At 51.7% G+C, this 18,723-nt stretch overlaps 1 long non-coding RNA gene across 1 annotated transcript in view; it reads left to right on the top strand.

Moving 5' to 3' along the window:
- Positions 1-1,939: 1,939 nt before the first annotated feature.
- LOC114676025 (uncharacterized) overlaps positions 1,940-18,723 on the top strand; it is a 35,891-nt gene continuing 19,107 nt past the window's right edge. Inside the window, exons 1-2 of the long non-coding RNA XR_013402619.1 lie at positions 1,940-4,082; positions 7,438-7,673. This is a non-coding gene — a long non-coding RNA (uncharacterized LOC114676025). The remainder of the gene's footprint in view (positions 4,083-7,437; positions 7,674-18,723) is intronic.

Raw genomic sequence — 18,723 nt, 5'->3', positions numbered from 1 at the left:
TGGTGAATAGGCCGCCCTGTGAGGAGCCAAGTTCGTCATCACTGGGACAGAGCCCAGGATACTTCCCCGGCTGGCCAGCCTCTTCCTAGAACCCCACACATTGCAAAGGATGGAGTCCAGATCTATACCATAAAGAAACGAGGGTGGTTACAGAAAGCACCACGATCTCAGCTGAGTGGCTCTGAGCACCCCAACGTTGGGGCACCTCAGCATCCTGTGTGGCTCAGGCTGTGCCCAGCAGGGAGGCTGGCCCGATTGAGCTGCGGTCTCCACCCTGAGAGTGAGGGCTCCTTCCCCCAGCACAGGTTAAAGCACCGTGTGTCCACCTGTGCAGTGGCTGGTCCCAGTGTGCCCTGGAGGGCAGAAACCTTGGGTCCTGCCACTAGTCCGGGGTGTCTGCTTCCCTTTCCTGCAGCTCCTGTGTCTGTGTGTCCAGGGGGCTCCGATCCCTGCCTCAGGACCATGCGTGAGGTTTTAAGTTCGCCCGCTTTGGAGCTGGCCCGGATCTTGGTTCTGTGGATCCTCGCTGTGTGGCTCTGGAGCAGTTCTGTCCTCAGGAGACGGATCCTCACAGCCGCCTCTTGGGGCCATGAGGAGAATTAATAGGACGACCCCCGGGTAGCTGCTCAAAGCCCTGTGCGGGGCCAGCCCTGTGTCTCCACCAGTTCCTTCCCTCTGTGCTGCCCCCCACTGTCACATCACCAGCCTTTATTTCCTTTTCCTTGGACCCAGGCAGCGAATGCCCCGCTGGCCTTGGTAGCCCCTTCTCCAGTCTGCCCTCAAATCACTTCCTGACGGACAGCCCTGACTAGCCATTGGCGTGACCAAAACCCCACAAAATAGAACCCAACTTCCTATTAAGCTGTGCAGAGCTGTCCCAGCCCCACTTCCCACAGGCTGGCCTCATTCGCTATGGGATCCGTGATTCTCACCTGGGGCTGGGGGTGCCCCTGGCATCTGGTGGGGAGTGTCAGGGATGTCCCTCCAGGCCCAGTACAGTCCCCCAGCCGGTGACCAGCAGACAGCAGCACCCAACCTGATGTCCCTGTGGCTTCTGGTTCCCTGAGGCCGGTTGTGCTTTGCTGCCTCTGCATCCTCTCAGACGGGTGCCCTCTCTCCACCTTCACTGGTTAGCTGTGTTCCATCCATTAGAGCTCAAAGCACTGCCTCCCGGCAACGCAGCCCCTTCTCCTGGCCTGCCGTCTGCCTGCACCCCACGGTCTGTACCATGTCCTCGCGGGCCCATCAGAGCGAGGCTCCCAGGGAAGGAGAGGTTCCTGTTTGTGTCTCTGTCCCACCTTCTCTGGACCTGGCACCGTGCCCTTTGCCGACAGAGGTCTTGGGTTGATTGTCAGCGAAGCAGACAATCTATATGGCTCTAAATGGCTGTGAACATGCTTGATTGGGTTATTTTAAAAATAATTGGATATGTAAACATTTGAGTGTGACACAGGTGGATTTTTGGGCTAATGGTCTTGTTCTTCAGGGAGTAACCACAGGCCCATCCACGAGCACCATTTCCAGCTGATTTATGGAACGCTGTTCTACCTGGTTAATTTTCAACGTTATCTCAGCCTGAGAGGTAGGTCAGCATGTGACGAAGATCACTGGTTTGAATCCTAATCTGCTCCTTAGGAGCTGCACCTTCCATGCCTTCATTTCTTCCTTGGTTAGGTAGGGAAGGTATGAGCTACCTCAGAGTCGTGAGTGAGGCCTGCATCGAGTGACTGCATTAAAGTGACAAGAACTGCACCCGGGGTGTTGATATTTAAAGTCCTTTAAACATCACGATGCTGCATTTTGGTACCCAGGTAAAACAGCAAAGTTATTACAGATGCAGACGCAGACCCTCGGCGAGGTGGGTGACTGACGGCAGGAGGTGGATCACCGACCCTGTAACAAGGGCGTGGTCTGTTCGAGGCTCAACGAAGTGCACATCATTGCGTGTACCACGGAGGTCCCTCTCGTGACGTCCTGGAAGGGTCCATGTGGCTAAGCCGTGTGGTCTGTTCATGACGTCCAGCAGGAGCAGAGCTTTCGGGTGCAGCCTTGCTCTTGTGTGCATGGCCCTCAACGGTCTCAAAAGTCTGAGGCTTAAAGCAGGCTTGGGATTTCCTTATACCTCCTGGACATCTAGTTTGCCTGGCAAACATGTTTTTCTTGGGTGTAAAGGTGAAGGAGTGGGTGACTCTGGTGATAGTGTACTAATTACTGCACTTCTGGGTCAGTGGCGCTTGGTTGAAGACACTATCTGCCCTGGGTGGACATCTCTGGGGTGATGAGAACCGGTGGCTGGATGTTGCGGAGTTGCCAAGAAGATGCCATTTTTTTCCTTTTTCCTCAGTAACAACACCCTACGTTGTTTAGGGAAGCAGCACACCCAGTTGAAAATCCAATTCTCTTGCACGGCGGAGCGGCTGGTGACACAGGTCCAGATGCTGGGATGCCGATGGGGGGTCCTGGAGAGGGAGGTGTCAGGAGGCTTTCCTGACCCTCAGCAGCCCTGAGCCCTTGTCCGGCCTTCTTGCCTGGAGCAGGACGCCTGGAGGGAAAGCAGCTTCGGGGGCCCGAAGGCCCGAAGGCAGAGTCCTGGCGTGTGAGGCAGGCCTGGGCCAGGCTCCTCGGAGGATGTCACAGAGCTGCTGCCCATGCGGGGACCACCCACCTCTGAGCCCCACGTAGATTTTCCTCTGTAGCCGAGTGAAATCCTGGTACGGCGAGTGAGGCAGTCAGAGGCACCTTTTGTGGAAGGAGGACAAAGCTGGAGGGAAAGAGGTTTTCCTAAAGGCACAAGGCGCTGATTCTGCGTTAGGGATAATTCCTAGGAGTGTGGTTGCTGGTGGGTGGAAAACTGTAGCCAGAGAATAAGTAGGAGTGGCCCTTGCTGGTATTAAACTGATTCGTTCTCGAATGGTCCGAGCAGTTCCAGTGAAAAGAACATTTCAAACACAGAAGTTTTCATCCTGCCTGACAATCAGCGTGACTGTGGGCTGTTCCATCCTTCCTGGGCGACAGTGAGAGGGTCTCAGGCCCTTCCGGCCCTGTGCTGGCAATTCCCCAGGGTGTGTGCCCCATTCCGAATAGGCTGGAATGCCTCTGGGTGCAGCTGAGCCTCTTGAAAAGGGAAGAGACATGTGATGTGTTCTGGCTGAACAGGAAAATGAGGGAGGACAGGGAGAGGGGCCTGGAGGTGATGAGGATGGTGAGCAACACTGGGGACAGGGGCATGGAGGGTAACGCCAGGGACAGGGGCATGGAGGGTAACGCCAGGGACAGGGGCATGGAGGGTAACGCCGGGGACAGGGGTTGTAGGGTAACACCACTTCTCCAGGTGCCTTTGGGGGATGCTGCCGCCTCTCGCACCCCAGAGTGAAGTCAACAGGATTCTGTGCCCAGAAGCCCCAGAGCCTGGCAGCTGGGATTGGCCCAGTACGAACCACCGTTCACTGGCTCTGCCCCCTGAGACAGGCTCCCTGGTGTTTCCACCCTGGTTTCTCATCTGGACAGTGGGACCCTGAGTGTCCCTGTCACAGCTGCGCCCAGAGCCCTGGACTCCAGCGTGTCGTCGGCACTTGTTAGCGTTTCTTTTGTTGTGGTCCGTGGATGAAGTGGCTCTCTCTTTGTGTGTTCACAGCCCTCCTGCTCACTTTACCTTCTGGGAACACTTTTTACATAGCTTCGTATGTGGGGAGGACTCGAGTGATTAATCGAATGTTTCATCAGGTGCAGTTCTTCTGTTTCCCAGTTTTGACACAACATTTGGTGACATTTCCAGGGACTCCTGTGGTCAGCCTCACGGTTTCACTCTGTCACTTTCTAATGCAGTACTCTTTGGGAGTCTTTTAAATTAAGCGCCATCATTTAAAAATATGTTTTATAATATGCAGTTTCAGGTTAATTCTTCACCTTTGTGTCTCAGGCAGTGGCTCCCCACCTGTGAGTGGTCAGAAAGGTTCACACAGTTTTCCAGGGCGGCCTTTGCATTTACTGGAACTATTAAGAGCTCGTTCCTGCTTCGGCGGCGATTGACATGCAGTGCGCGTGAGGCCGTGCGTGGCTTAGTGTCTTCTCTAGGCTTACAGGTAAGTTTTTGTTCTTCCCCAAGCCTGCTCCGCTGTGGGGAGTGTTCACTGCGGGCGACGGTCACACTGTCTGGCACAGGCCACCGAGGCCACAGGGCAGGTTCCACGTAGCGGAGCCTGCAGAATAGCAGAGCCCGGCCTTCTTGCCGCCCTTCATGGGGAGCAGAAAGCGCAAGCCTGTGATCAGAGCTGTGCTAGCCCAGAAAGCCTCCGAACAGGTTGAATTGAGGAATCGGCTCCTACCAACTGCCCATGTTTAGGATGTGTTTGAATTTTTGTGATTTTTCCTGCACTGAAGCTACTGGGCTGGCTCTGAGTCACCGTCATGGGACTTCACGTTGCCCCGACGGGAAGCGGCGGGGGAGGAGGGCTGCACAGAAGCTTGCGGCCCTGATAATGAAGGGTTTGTTGCCTCTTGGGACAGCGAGTTCAAACTCTTTGTAATTGTCAGCGTAAATAGTGACCCGCTGAGGACACGGCTGTAATTCAGGGTGGCATGGTTGATTGTCATCGTTGATATCAGGTACCTGCCTCTAAAATGACGGTACCTGTAGTGTGGCTCCAGGAGGGAAGCGCCTGCCAAACACACATGCTCCTGGGCCCCTGCAGACAAGGTCGTGCTGCCAGCCAGGCCTGCAGTTGTGGGGCAGAGGGGTCTACAGGGCACCGAGTGCCTCCGCCGTTTGCTTGTGGGGCCCAGCCTTCCGTCCCTCCCGGTCCCCAGTGCGGCTTCTCCCAGGATTCTCCCAGACCCGTGCACACCTCCGTCTTCACAGCTTCCGTAGTTTTCTCGTGGGCGCCCCAGGTGGGCGCCTGGGCAGGGTTCGTGTGTCAGTCGAGTCCCTGGCTCGTGGCTCAGCAGGTCCCTTCATGAGTCAGCCAGCTGTGTGCCTGCATGTTCAGGATACTTGTCAGGGGCCTTCCTCAGGTCAGAGCAAGACCAATGCTCACCTCATCCTTGGGAGTTTGGAGCCCGCCCTGGAGAGACTCCAGCCACCTCCAAAGGGGCCATCCGGGTCCCGCAGGCTGGTGGGAGTGACTTCTGAGAGACTCGAGACCACACTTTGTGTTTCTACACCCCACAAAGCCACTTAAAGTGCCATGTTCTGGTGCCGTGTGCCTCTCGAGTGTGGCACACAAGCCTGGACGGGGATCTGAACGGGCGGTGCCTTCCTCAGTCTATGCTTGAGTTTTGGGGCAAGTGGAGCACTCCTGGCTGTGATTTTCGCCACTGTCTGGAGAATCACAAGACGGTCTCACCTGCAGCCTGAGGGACACATCGGCAGCCACTGAGGAGCCGGCAGGTCCGGCCTTGGTCCCACTCAGTCCTTCTCGACTTTGGTGACAGAGGAGACAGCAAAGCTTCAGCTGGGAGTCCCAGGCCTTCTCTGCTTGGGGTCCTGGGGCTGAGATAGCACAGATTCTGCCATCCACGTGCTGGGGGCCCCGCTGTGCGGCTCCCTTCTCTGGGCAGGGGCCGTGCCCTTGGGCTGGGCAGCTCAGGGTCCTCGCACTCAGGGGCTCAGGGCGGGTCCTGGATGCAGAGACAAGGAGAAGGGCGGTGGTTTGAGCCCAACTGTGTTGGCTTCATCTTCTGCCTCTTGTCCCTAAATACATTTGCAAAGTTTTCCAGATGAAAACTCAGAAGGGATTTTTAATGACTGGAATCTGTGAATTCCATGGAAGCCAAGTCTGTCCACCTCTTTCACCCCCCTCACTTCTCCCCGTTAGGGCTGATTTTGGCAGCGTTCATAGGGGCAGGGACGCAAGGGGTGGTGGCCAGCCCTCAGCCCTGCATCCCTTCCCTCCTCCCCTCAGCGCCACAGCATTTCGGTGTCATCCCCTTCCCTGCACGTGTCCTCATGAAAACGAAGTGCGGCTGGAGGTAGATGCCTGCACCCACTCCCGTGACCTTCCCTGCCAGCCCGGCTGCAGTGGCCCCTCGGCAGACATCTGTCTGGTGCTGCCTCCATGCCCCTCCCATCACCTGACACTCGTGCTCCTGAATCTTCACGCGTGTGCTCCGTGCAGCCACCTCACGGGCTCCCTGGGAACGGAGACAGTGTCTCACACCGGTCAGAATGCTCTTCTCTGTCCACTGAATAGTCCAACACAGAATCATTCCTCTGTGATTATTTATGCTTTGTTATGTAGAACTGGAATAAAGAAAAAGTGAATTTAGACATTACAGCCTTCAGGTTGAAGCTAGGTAATTGCATTAGGGAATGAAATGAGAACATTTGAGCTTCTCGAGTTCTATTTCCACATCTTCGTATCCCCATCACCCCATACCCAGTGTCTAACACAGCTCTTGGTCTAGGAGTTTCTTGATAAATGCTCATTGAATTGAACTGGCCTGAGCTTAACATTCCTACCCAGACTTAGAAGCCAGTCCCTGAGCAAATTGCATTTAGAACATGAGTTTGACGTTACTGTGATAAGGGGTATCCTACACGTCATAATTCCTAGTCAATATCAGGTATTTAGTTAAAATAGAGGCAAGTATGGAGAGGCATTGGCCCATCTGGCGAAAGGGCAAGGCACGGTGCTTTAGGTCCAGGTCCCCAATATCAACTATGGAAATAAAACGTTGTCAACTACAATTGCAGCCCTGTCCTCAGCGGGTCATTGTTTATGCTAACAATTATAAACAGCATGAACTTGCTGTCCTGAGAGGCAACACACCCTCCATTCTCTCTGCAGTGCAGCTGCCTTGGTGGATGGAACATGCCCCTCCTCCCTCCCTCCACCCTCCTCTCTCCTTCCCTCCCTCATCCTCTCTCCCTTCCTCCCCCCTCCTCGCTTCTTCCCTCCCTCCTCCTCTCTCCCTCCCTCCCCCTCTCCTCTGCCTCCTTCCCCCCTCTCCTCGCCCTCTGTCCTCTCCTCTCCCTCCCTCCTGCCTCCTCTCTCCCTCCCTCGCCCTCCTCTCTCCCTCTCTCCCCCCTCCTCTCTCCCTCGTTCCCTCCTCCTTCTTCCTGTTTTCTCTCACCTTTCTCCCCCCACCTTCTCTCCTGGGGTGAAGGGCAGGAGAGAAGAGACCTCCGGAATCTTGTGCTTCATCCAAACAGCTTGGGGGCAGCATCAACAGCTGCAATTTGGCTGCCCCAGCAGGTGCCTCAGGGCAGCCTTTCTAATGGGAGACCTGGAATCATGTCTTTCCTTAATGTGTCCTAAAGGCTGGAGGACATGAAGTGAAACAATGCTCCATGCTCAGTCCTGTGATTTTCTGTATTTATTGGACTTACTTTGGAATTAAACTAAATGATACCCAAGGTACAGCATGAGAAAAAAGAAAAAACAGGCTATGGTGTTCGAAAAACAAACAAAACCGTTTGGTTTGTTGGTTTGTTCTTAGACCTTCACAGGATCCTAGGTCACACGTTTCAGTTTCTCAGCGAGTGACATTCTCTGCGGAAGCCGTGTCAGCCTCTTGTTTGTTGATGTCAGCCACAGCAGAAAGAAGCACTCCGTAGGCCCCGTGCTCAGCACCTTGGCGTGAGCTCTTGCAATCTTCTGTTCATGCTCATCACAGCTCTGTGCAGTGGGCGTCCTCCTGATCCCGGTGGGAGGATGGAGGATGGAGGCGGAACGGTGAGTGACAGCAGGATCACATGAGGGGTCTCTCCCGAGGTAGAGAGGGGAACCGGCCCAGAACCTCAGTGCCCATTACGTCCTTCCTACTCCTCCTCTGCCTCTCTGTGACTGACTCAGGCTGCAGGGACAGACGTGAGTATGTGCAGAGTGTGTGTGCACCCCTGGGGGTGTGTGCTCATATTGGCAGGGAGGGATGTGAGTGTGTACAGAGCGTGTGTGCACACCTGGGCATGTGTGCTGGCATTGGCAGGGACAGATGTGTACAGAGTGTGTGTGCACACCTCGGGGGTGTGTGCTGTTGGCATGGACAGACGTGAGCGTGTACAGAGGAAGTGTACACACCTGGGGGTGTGTGCTGGTGTTAGCATAGACAGACATTAGCGTGTACAGGGCATGTGTACACACCTGGGGGTGTGTGCTTATGTTGTTTTGTAAGCAACAAATACGTGGCCCGATGCTTCTGGCGGCCCTGCGCCCGTGCTGACTCCGTCAGTGGCTCTCGGGTTGGGGTCTTCATCTCCCCAGACAGCACTCGAGTGGCTTGAGGTTTCAGATTCTTCCTCTCCGGTTACTTGGGCCTCCTCAGACCAAACATCAGAACCAGCCAACTGCAAACTACAAGAACATTCAAATGCATCTTCAGTAGAGAAAACAAAAGCAATTGGAATAATTTTCCAACATGACCCCGTGGTTAAGCCGGTAGATACTCCAGCTAACAGATTGAGTCACTTTAAAATTCACACCAATTAAAATGGTTGTGACAGTTGCAGAGCTTTACCGCTAAACCTTGAAATAATTGAAGAGTTCTGCTCCACTTGCTTACAAACTGGGGTTGGGGATAACTTTCAGTCCAAAGTAGCAACCTTCTAAATCCAGCTTAGATGCGAGGCTCCCACTCACACAGGAAGAGACAGTGGCCCTTGATTATTCTCCTGTTTCAGATGCTTTGTCATTTTTTTTGTATCCTGATCATCACTTCTGCTTTTCCAATTCAAACTAAAGGGAGTTTAGTTCTGTTTTGGAGAAGCTGTGGTTAGTGGTTTCTTTTCATGGTTTGCTTAATCTCTTAAGTCTGGCACTTACATTTACCCAAATGGACTTTTCTTTAGTAAGACGGTGCCGTAGCCCAGGGCTTCTCCCTCCATATCTGCTCCCCAGGAGGCCCCCTAGGGATGGGCGCTAGAGATCCAGCCCCTCTCCGTGTGCCATTTTCTTTGAGTCCAATGTAGGTTTGGCTCAGAGAAGAAAAGAGGCCTCCGGGTTAGGTGTCTTTGACTGCTTGCTTGTGAAATGTTTAATGATAAGGCGACTTCCAAAGTAATTTTACACATTAATAGTTGTAGCTTAAAGTATCACTGCAGTCATAAGAACAAGAAACACTCCCATAAAGTAGATAGGCAGAAAAAAGCCATAAAAGTTTAATAAAGTGCAAATAAAATGGTGTTGTAAGAATGTACAGTGGGAAATGTTCTCAGTCCAGCCAGATCGGCTGTGGCGTCCTCCTGTAAATACATGCAGCCACGTGTGGCCCAGATCGCAATCAGTACTGTGAATTGTGATCCAGAATGTTCTTGGGGGCCGATACCTGGACTGTGCCAGCAGCTGAGTCTGATTGGACGTCACGGCGGTGATGTGCTTAGCGTGGCCAGCTGGGCCGAGGGGTGGCCACCCGTGCACTAGCCACGTGCAGCTGTTATTCTTGTGATGGAGTTGCACGGGGCGCGGCCTGTCCACCTGGGCTACTTAAAGTACCGGGAACCCAACCACTGTTGGGTGCCTCCCGACATGGGAGCTGTTTTTTTTATCCAGGGCCCTCTGGCGCTGCAGACCCTGAGTCCACGGGGAGGCAAAGGAGGGCTCTGCTGGGCCATGGAAGTCCCCGAGCAGGTGGTCACTCATTACTTGTGGAGTGGTCCATGGCCTGTGAGTTTATTCCCGGGGTCTGTGTGAGCGAGGTTAACCAGTTCACAGCTGGGCACTTACCCCTTACACAGGTGATACTAGTTAAGGTGGAATCTATATTAGCTCGCATGGGAGTGTGTGAGGAGCTGGGAGGGTGGTGAGGTTTGGCCTTAGCACTGGAGCCCGGGCTCCTGATGTTCTGCGTCTCCCTGTTGAGGGGCCATCAGGGCCGCTGTGGGTCCTGAAGACAGTAGGTGCCATATGGACCAGGGGATGCGGAAGCCTCTAGAGGCTGCGGGAGGCAAGGAGACAGTCGCTTCCCCAGAGCCAGCCCTGCCGACACCTCGACGTTAGCTGGTGGGACCTGTTTTGGACTCCAGCTTTCAGAAGTGGGAGAAAATAAGTCAGTGTTTAGGGCGCTAAATTTGGGGTGATTTAGTGGAGAAATAGAAAACCAGCCCACGAAGGTGCACGCATTGAAATGTGCTCTGTCCAGGTGTTCACAGTGGCGTGAGGGGGATGGCATCAGGGTTCTGGGAACTGTGCAGTTTTACTGAAGGAAGGGGGCTCACCACGCCTTTCCTCATGTAACTGAAGGTATGTATGCCTGCCACACTGCCCAGGAGACAGGGACTAGAATTCTGACTTTATTTCTTATGGGAACCAAGGTCAGAACACGGTGAGGGCTGAAACGAGCTTCCTACAGCCTGAACTGGGCAGAGGAATCGCAAGTAGTTTGTGTTTTTCTACACAGATCTGTCCTTTCAGGTTTTGTTAAGTTCTGGAAAAAGGGAGAAGCCAGGCACACCTCGGTGACGGACAGTGTTTCTGGAGGTGGCGCGGCTTCAGCCTGAATGTGGCCATGTGGCTAGGAGGCTCAGAAACTGCCCTCCAAGAGCACTCATCTGTTCCTTATTGCACTAATACCTCATTTACAGAAATCCACAGAAATTAGAGCTGTGCAGGAGGCCTCTGGTCTGGATGGGTTTGTGTGGACTGAGGTCACGGGGTGTTGTCCCAAGTGCTTATCCTGATCTAGCAGAGGCTCTGTTCCCAAATGATTATGCCAGTTTCAGAGCCTATATCTGAGTGAGTCTTTTAACTTTGTTGCATAAAAGCAAACAAAGTATGTCTTGAGAGTCTAAAAATCCGTTTAGTAGCATGGCTGTTAACTCATACATGGGGCATTGGGATGGAGTGAAAACCATCCCCTGGCGTGGACGCTGTGTGGTATTTTGTGTGGTGGCCTGCTCGTGCCTTGAGCTCCATCTGCAGTGTGAACAACAGCTGTGCATTTGAGAAATGTGGGCAGGTCAGCTTGCTCCTCCAGGGGCCTGCAGGCGTCCGGGAGAGGGGCCTGGGATGAGGCCACGTCAGTGGGAAGGAGCTTGGTTGTGTCAGCAGATATGTCTGCCTCTACAGGCCCGCAAGCCCGCCAGAACCCAGTTTTCCTTTGGTCATCTAATGCCAGAAAACCCGTTTCTTAGAGATTCTCGTAATTTTTGTTAATGAACCATTTGACCATACATAAGATGTTATAAATGCATGAGGCTTTACAACTTGGCAGATGTATAACTCGCATGTTATGATTGAATCCAACTGTTGAAGATATTGGTTTCACTTGAAGATTTTTAGCATTTTATGCGCAAATCAAATGCCAGTAGCATTTTGAAGGAGTATTTTGGAATCGTAAATACAGTGGGACAGTGCTGGGTCTCTGGGATGCTGGTGAGGTGTACGTGACCTCAAGCTCTTGGAGCTTACAAATAAGATTCCTAAACTGTCACACCTGCAGTGCTGGAAGTCAAAGTGGATTTCTGTAAAGGAGGTATTAGTGCAATAAGGAACAGATGAGTGCCCTTGGAGGGCAGTTTCTGAGCCTCCCAGACACCCCAGGAGGAAGCGGGAGAGGGAGACAGTTACCCACCAGAAGCTGGATGGTGGAGCTGGGTTTGCTGGTGGCCCTGCGTGGCAGGTAATTACGTGCAATAAGGAACAGGTGAGCGCCCTTGAGGGCGGTTTCTCGCTCTGCTTCGGAACTGCAAGTGGAAGACGCCCCAGAGTGGGGCTGGGGGGTGTGGTCAGTTATCCAATGGGGCCAGATTTGCTGTTGGCCGCTGAGTGGCAGGTCACTCCGGGGAGCGATGGGAGGTGAGTGGAGTGGGAATAGAGGATGCACCCTCCACAGCTACTGCTGGGAGTTGGCTCTGGTAGCAGAGGGGGCATAGAGGGATTCCCGTCAGGGGCAACACGGCTGGGGTCCCACGTGTGCTGGATGCCGAGGTGTGGCTATATGTGCTCTCAGTCTCCACAGCCGTCCTGGGAAGTGGGTTCAGTCACCTTCCTTTCTCACATTTGAGAAATCTCAGGGGCTTACATCACAGCTGGGTGGGTTGGAACTAATGTCTCAGGCAGGACGTTGGCCCGAGAGCCCAGATCTTAACCCCCCCCTGCTCTTTTCAGTTCACCTAGCTTGTAGAGAGGGGTGTGTGGTGGTGGGGGGCGGTTAAGAAACCAACACAGTAGAATGGGGGAAAGAAATAAACCAGGCAGGAGACACAGGCAGTGCTTGGGAGGTCTGTGTGGGGTGTGGGTGGCACCTCTGGGCTTGTGCTCTCGGCTTGCCCAACCTTGGCCCTCAGCCATATGCTGTGCACTTCAGGTGAAATCTCAGTCCCTTGTGTGGTGCGGGCATCTTTTCTCCCTGGCTTTGCCTCTCCTTAAATCACGGAGTCTCAGTGGGGATGGAGGGGTGGTTGGTGGTCCATGGAATTTGCCCTCCACTTCCCCATCCTTGTCCCGTCCTGTCTGGCCTGTTACCTGAATCTGTGTCTCTTCAGAGCCTGCAAATGAGTGGAGGCCACGGCAGCCTCTCGCTGACCGGCCTCTCAAACTTTTTTATTCATCAGAATCGTGTTAAATGCTGATTCCTAGGCACCCCATTAGACTCTCTATGCCTACCTGGCATGGGTACTTTGGGGAAGGTACAGAGGGTTGCTGGGCTGTTCCAGGAGGAAAGTTGCATTTGTAGAATGTCCACTGTGGTCTTTCCAGCACTCTACTTTCCACGCACACATGCACACATGGCATTAAACCTGGAAAACCTCTGGGTGCTGTGCTGGTGAGGAAGCCCCGGCTGGACGAGGGGCTGCTGGGGCTCAGACTTGATTCCTGGGCTGAGGGCTGAGGGCTGTGGGCTTATTCTCTTCCGTGGGCCTGCTGATGGGATGCCCTGAGAAGTTCTGCTGTGCACTCGGGGAAGGTGCAGAGACAGGCTCAGGAAATACAGACCATGGATTTAAAAATTCCTACTGGAAAATCTTTTATGAGCAAAGAAATTTGCATCTAACTGAAAACAATCATTGCTTGAATAATTGGTTTGTTTACCAAATTGGTCCTATGAACAGATTAAAGTTTTCATTCATGCCTTGTCTATAACGTAAATAGGAGCTATTACCGCAACCTAAATTAGCTTTAAATTTTGTATCAGATTGCAGTCCAGATTACAAACGGCTGCTTGATAATCTAATTGATAAAACGGAGGAATTTAGTACTTGGAACCCAGAGTGAAGAGAACAGAATTACTTTGGTTTCTCAAAAGCGTGTGACTGAGGGGTGACCTGGGGTGAAGAGAAGTGGCTGGAGTCATTACACTCGAGATGATCTGCCCCAGCCTTTCTCAGCTGTCTTCTGGATAAAACAAAAGGATGATAAATGGAAAAATTCAGCACTGAGTTCATCTATGCCCTGAGCTTCTCTTATGGTCATTAATGTGACCGGGCTGTATCTGTGAAGGCTCCATACAGGCACAAAGGAATTAGGCTAGAGTAAGGCGGCCGGCGACCTCTGGCGTCTGGGCCGCGTGTCATTTCCTAAAGCCCTTTTGGGTGAAATGACAATCACAATGTCTGTTCGGAGAAGTGTAATCTCACGTATGAGATGCAGATTTTAAATGATGCATATTTTAAATACCAAAGTCAGGAAGCTTGGTGGGAGTGGCTGTCTTCCGAGTGGTTTTCTGTGCTGCCATGGATGAGGCGTGGATGGGTCATCTGTTGGTGAGATCCAGTGGTGAAGGGGCTAAGCAAACCCTGGAGCTTGGGCGGTGTGAAGTTACATCTTTTCTGGCATCCCAAGTAAATACATTTTGTAAAACTTGTGAATTTGACCCTGACCCTAACCCTGAGTGTTGAAGTCTGGTGCAGTGTTTTGAGCCCTCTTCTGCATTGAGGGTGAGTGACTGTAAATGACCAATTCCTCAGTGATGAAAGTTCAAATTTAGCTTGCCTGAGGAAGCCAGACCTCAGTCACACGTATCTCCATTGTAAGCACTGTGACCTCTATGCAGGTGGCTGCAAGTTTCCAGGCCCTCCTTGGAGACACAGCCGTGCGGTACTTGATGATTTGATAACATCAGCCACCTTCTGTCTAATGACGGTACAAATGTTTCTCCTACAAGGAAATGGATCTGGTTTCTTCCCTGATCGTTGGAAGAAGCAGCCCGCCTAGGGACTGCACCGTCCTCTGCACTTTCACAGCGAAGCCTGTATCTGTCTCCGAGGAGTGTCGCGTGTTGTGGGAATAGCAAGAATTGCCTCTTTAATTCTTCCTGCTTTTGAGGGCTCGGACAGCTCTGCCTGTTTCACCTGGGACGAGCAGCGGGTGGTCTCTGGCTGCTGTGGGACTAGGACTTGGGGTGCATCATCACATCCGGTGACCTGTCCAGGTGGGCATCATTGTCTTTTGCCTGTTGGCTGAGGCAGCTGTGATGTCATGGGGGTCATGTTTGTGTCAGGGCCAACCCAGTTCTTCCCATGCACACCTCTCCTGGAGTGCCTTTCCTTATGATGACGTGTTAAATTAGCGTGGACAATGCAGAGAGGCTCTGGGCCTCTCCTTCCCATTCTTACTCCCTGGAGCTGTGATGCCGGACAAGGTAGCCCATAGCCAGAGGCTCCTTTAAATTTAATTAGAATAAAGATTTGATTACATAGCCAAACACATTTGAAAAGAACTTCACAGATTAAATCCCAGATTCAGCCCTTCAGGCCCAGTGGTCACGTTTCGGGGCTCAGCAGCTGTAGGTGGCTGTTGTCTTCCTGTGTTGGCTCAGCAGATTGGGATGTTTCCAGTTCGGCTGGCAGTTCTCTTGAATGGCTCTGCCTGTGGTGATGACACCTTGGCTGGAGAGCCTCGTGGGGATCCTTTAGGCCTCTGGCTACAGCCAGGCTGCACGGTTCCTGTGCCCCACGTCCCCTGCAGACCCAGAACTATCCCACCACAGAGTCAACACTGCTAGACTTGGATACTGTGTGCAGACAGCAGAGGGGCACGTCTGGGTCTTGCAGGGGCTGGGGTGACTGGCCTCCTTGGCCAGGATCCCCTCTCCAAGTTTTCAGAGGAAATGCATCCACCATCCACACCGTGCACCAGAGAAAAACTGCCGGCTTCTCTGTGGATGGTGAATTGAGATCATGCAGAGTGACTAGGCTTGGGCTCCTGACCAGTGTGAAACCTGATACCTTTAGGTGGAACCTGACATGCCTCCATGTGTACATGGCAAAGAGAATGCAGCGTTGTCAGCTTGAATCCAGATGTGCTCCCATTTTGAAGTGGAAGGTTCTGGGAGTATTGGCCGTTGGTGATTGTCCTGCCATGGAGGACTTTGAATGCAGGCACTGGTTTAGGATAACCCTGGTTTCCTGGTCCTGTATGTGGGCATCCCTGAATATCCCGGGCTGGAGGAAGGCAGGGCAGATGGGAGGGTGACAAGAGGTCAGGTGTTTCCAGCTGTGGGGAGTGATGCCATCAGATGGCCGAGATCAGGTGACCAGGGACCAAAGCAGGGGTGCATGGAAATGCCATGTTTCCTGGGGCATGTGGAGGACCTGTTGAACTCTATTCCTGGGCAACAGTTCTTCCATTCTCAGGAATCTGTGCCATTGTAATTGAGTATCAAATTCTGTAATTGCTCTAATTACTTACTGTTAAGTCCCCATCCCAATTACCATGAATTAGCAACAGTGATAACAGTTTGCCTGGTCAAGCCTTGCCAAGAAAAACCAGTGGAACTAGTTTTAGTTGCCTCAAGTTCCCTCCAAGTCGGATTCCTTAGCAGCTTCTGTCCCTACAGCTGCTGCAGTTCCTCCTGGGCCTGGCAGGCACATTCCAGACATTCACATCTCAGCTCAGATGCAGGCCTGTATATTATAGAAAATTGCACTGCGCTGTGATCAGCTTGAGCTGACGTTCTCTAGGTGGGAGGCGGAGGCCGAGGACCTGTGAGGGACTATCCGAGTGTCCTCTCATTGACTTGGAGCAGGTGTACATCGGTTCTTCAAGAGTTCTAATGGGATGAAATTAGAAATATGAATTTTTAAATTTCACGTGTTACGAACTCTGTTCAGTGATTTCCTCTGAAATGAGAGACTATTTGCAGACGAGGCATTCAGGCTGCAGCTCTCCTTAGAACTGTCCTAGACCTCGATGCCGTCCTTTGGCCTCTTCCTGGGTGTGGGGTGCTCTGCTTGAAGTAAAACCACGTGGTCTGTGCATCAGTACTGCAGCCAATTCAACGTACACACCCACTGGGAGGGGGGCCAGATCACTTAACATTTTAAATGCATTTAACATTAAACCAGCAAGTCAGCCAGTGCTTTCTGTAACCAAGCTGCCTGGCTCATGGGAACCTCACACTTAACTTTTCGGAAGAGAATACTTGCTTCTGTGGAGTGTCAATATTTGTCTCATTCGTTGAGACTCTGCTCAAAGTGATGAACGTGTGTAAATTAGGACCTTTTTGTGTAAATTGGGCCACAGAGCTCTCTGGGCACAGTCAGGGGAGTAAACGGCTGTGAAAGATGCCGCCTGATGTGAGCCGTGACCAGGCACTTTGGAACCTGGGATCCCATCTCCAGCCTTTCAAAGGACATAGAGGAATATAAAATGCAGATGGGAGAGTTCATATTTTGGGCATCTCTGTTCTTTTGAAATCAAAGTGCAAAGAAAAAGTTTTGCCTTGAGGTCTTACCCCATCCTTGTTTTTCTCCTGAAGTTTTAACATTTTCTTAACTGCTTTTTTCTCCCCCGATCCTTGGGGAACTTCTATCTTCGTATCTTCTTAAAAGATATGGTTAAATTCAACACTGAAATTTAAAAACATGCTTTCATATTATTTTTCTTTAAACTGATGTATCTGACATTGGTGAAAAACTATCTGGGCGTATTGGTGTATTTTTATTTTTTGGAGACAGTCTTGTGTTGCCCAGGCTGGAATGCAGTGGCACGATCTTGGCTCACTGCAGCCTCACCTCCTGGTTCACGCCATTCTCCTGTCAGCCTCCTGAGTAGCTGGGATTATAAGTGCCTGCCACCATGGCTGGTTCATTTTTGTATTAGTAGAGATGGGGTTTCAACATGTTGGCCAGGCTGGTCTTGAACTCCTGACCTCAGGTGATTCGCTCACCTTGCCCTCCCAAAGTGCTGGGATTACAGGCATGAGCCACCACCCTCGGCCTGTGATATTCTTGATTGTAACTGTAATAGATCCCTTTAATAAAAACAAAATAGAATAACAACAACAACATAAACAACTCTCTGAAAAGTCCCGAAATTAAAGAGCTCACTTGGACAGGGATTTGGACACCAGTTGAATGGCCCAGCACAAACCATAGTTACGTGGGCCACTCGGCCTGTTAGATCCTTAGGGTATTCGAAGTCATGTGGATATTTGCATTTCTGCTTCTGGATATCGTGTCAGTATGAATTCGGCTAGTGTTTGAGGGCCAGGCTCAGATCCGGGAAAGCAAGATCCCCTGCCCTCACGGCACTTCTCTTCCATGTGTGTGTTAGGAAAATAGAAAGCATAAGATATTTTTTTCAATGAGCTGGGAAGATGGAAAGACAAGCCTAAGATGTTTACTTGTTCAGAAGAAGGGAATTGCAAGGAATACTCAGCTTTGCTGCTGCTGAAGGAGGCCGTTTCAGAGGTGGGGTTTCTCTGAGAAAAGTGGTAAGAGGCAAATAGGATTCCCCATCTGGTTTGCCAGAGATGGGGAAAGTTAGTATCCCCAAAACAGCCTCAGCATTCTGGCAAAGACTTTGGAAAACCAGCTAGGGTGTGGGACCTTGTTGGCCACTGGGTGGAAGGAAAACATTGCTGGTCCTGAGGACTGTACTATTCTTCCACTGCTATAAAGAACTACCTGAGGCTGGGTCATAAGGAAAAAAAGGTTTAATCAGCATACAGTTCTGTGGGCTGTACAGGCTTCTACATCTGGGGAAACTTAGAGTGGAAGGTGAAGGGGAGGCAGGCATGTCTTCACATGGCTGAAAGGGGAGAGAGTGAAGGGGAAGGTGCCATGCACCTCCAAACAACCAGATCTCAGAACTATCATGAGGACAGCACTTCGGGGATTGTGCTAAACCGTTAGAAACCACCCCCATGAGTCAGTCACCTCCCACCAGGACTCACTTCCAACAAAGGGTTAGAGTTCAGCATGAGATTTGGGTGGGGGGGACACAGTCACACCATGTCAGGCTTCCCATTCTTCTCCTGCACGTGCTTTGCAAATGGTTCTGTCATTGGTTTTTGTTTTTGTTGATATATAATATATGTACATATTTTCAGAGTGCATGTGATATCTTGATTCATCCCTATATTGATGAAATCTGGGTACTTGGGATGTCTTTCACTTTAAGTATTTTCTTTTCCTTATGCTGGTAATGTTCAAGTTATTCTCTCCTAGCTGCTTTGAAATCCACAGTAGATGACCCACTGCCATCCCCCTGCTGATTTATCAATAGTAGGACTTGTGCTCCCATTAGGCTGTGTGTTTGTGTCCGTTACTAGCCTCTGCCCATCCTGCTTATGAGTGGGCTCTGCTGGGCCCTGTTGACCATGTACTCTTGGCCTCCATGAGATTTGCTCTCAGCTCCTGCTTATGAGTGAGAACATACTCCGTTTCTTTGCTTGGCTCGTTTGCTTAACGTAATGTCCTCCAGCTCCATCCATCCTGTCTTGGATGACAAGGATCTCAGCTGTGTGGTGGAGTATTGCTCCTTTGTATGTTCAGGCCACGTTCCCTTCATCCCCTGTTGACGGGCACTCAGGTGATTCCGGACGTTGTCTGCTGTGGATGGCGCT

The sequence above is a fragment of the Macaca mulatta genome, chromosome 13, assembly GCF_049350105.2.
Source record: "Macaca mulatta isolate MMU2019108-1 chromosome 13, T2T-MMU8v2.0, whole genome shotgun sequence".
In the NCBI taxonomy this organism is placed as follows: domain Eukaryota; kingdom Metazoa; phylum Chordata; class Mammalia; order Primates; family Cercopithecidae; genus Macaca; species Macaca mulatta.
This window is presented reverse-complemented; position numbering and strand designations above follow the sequence as displayed.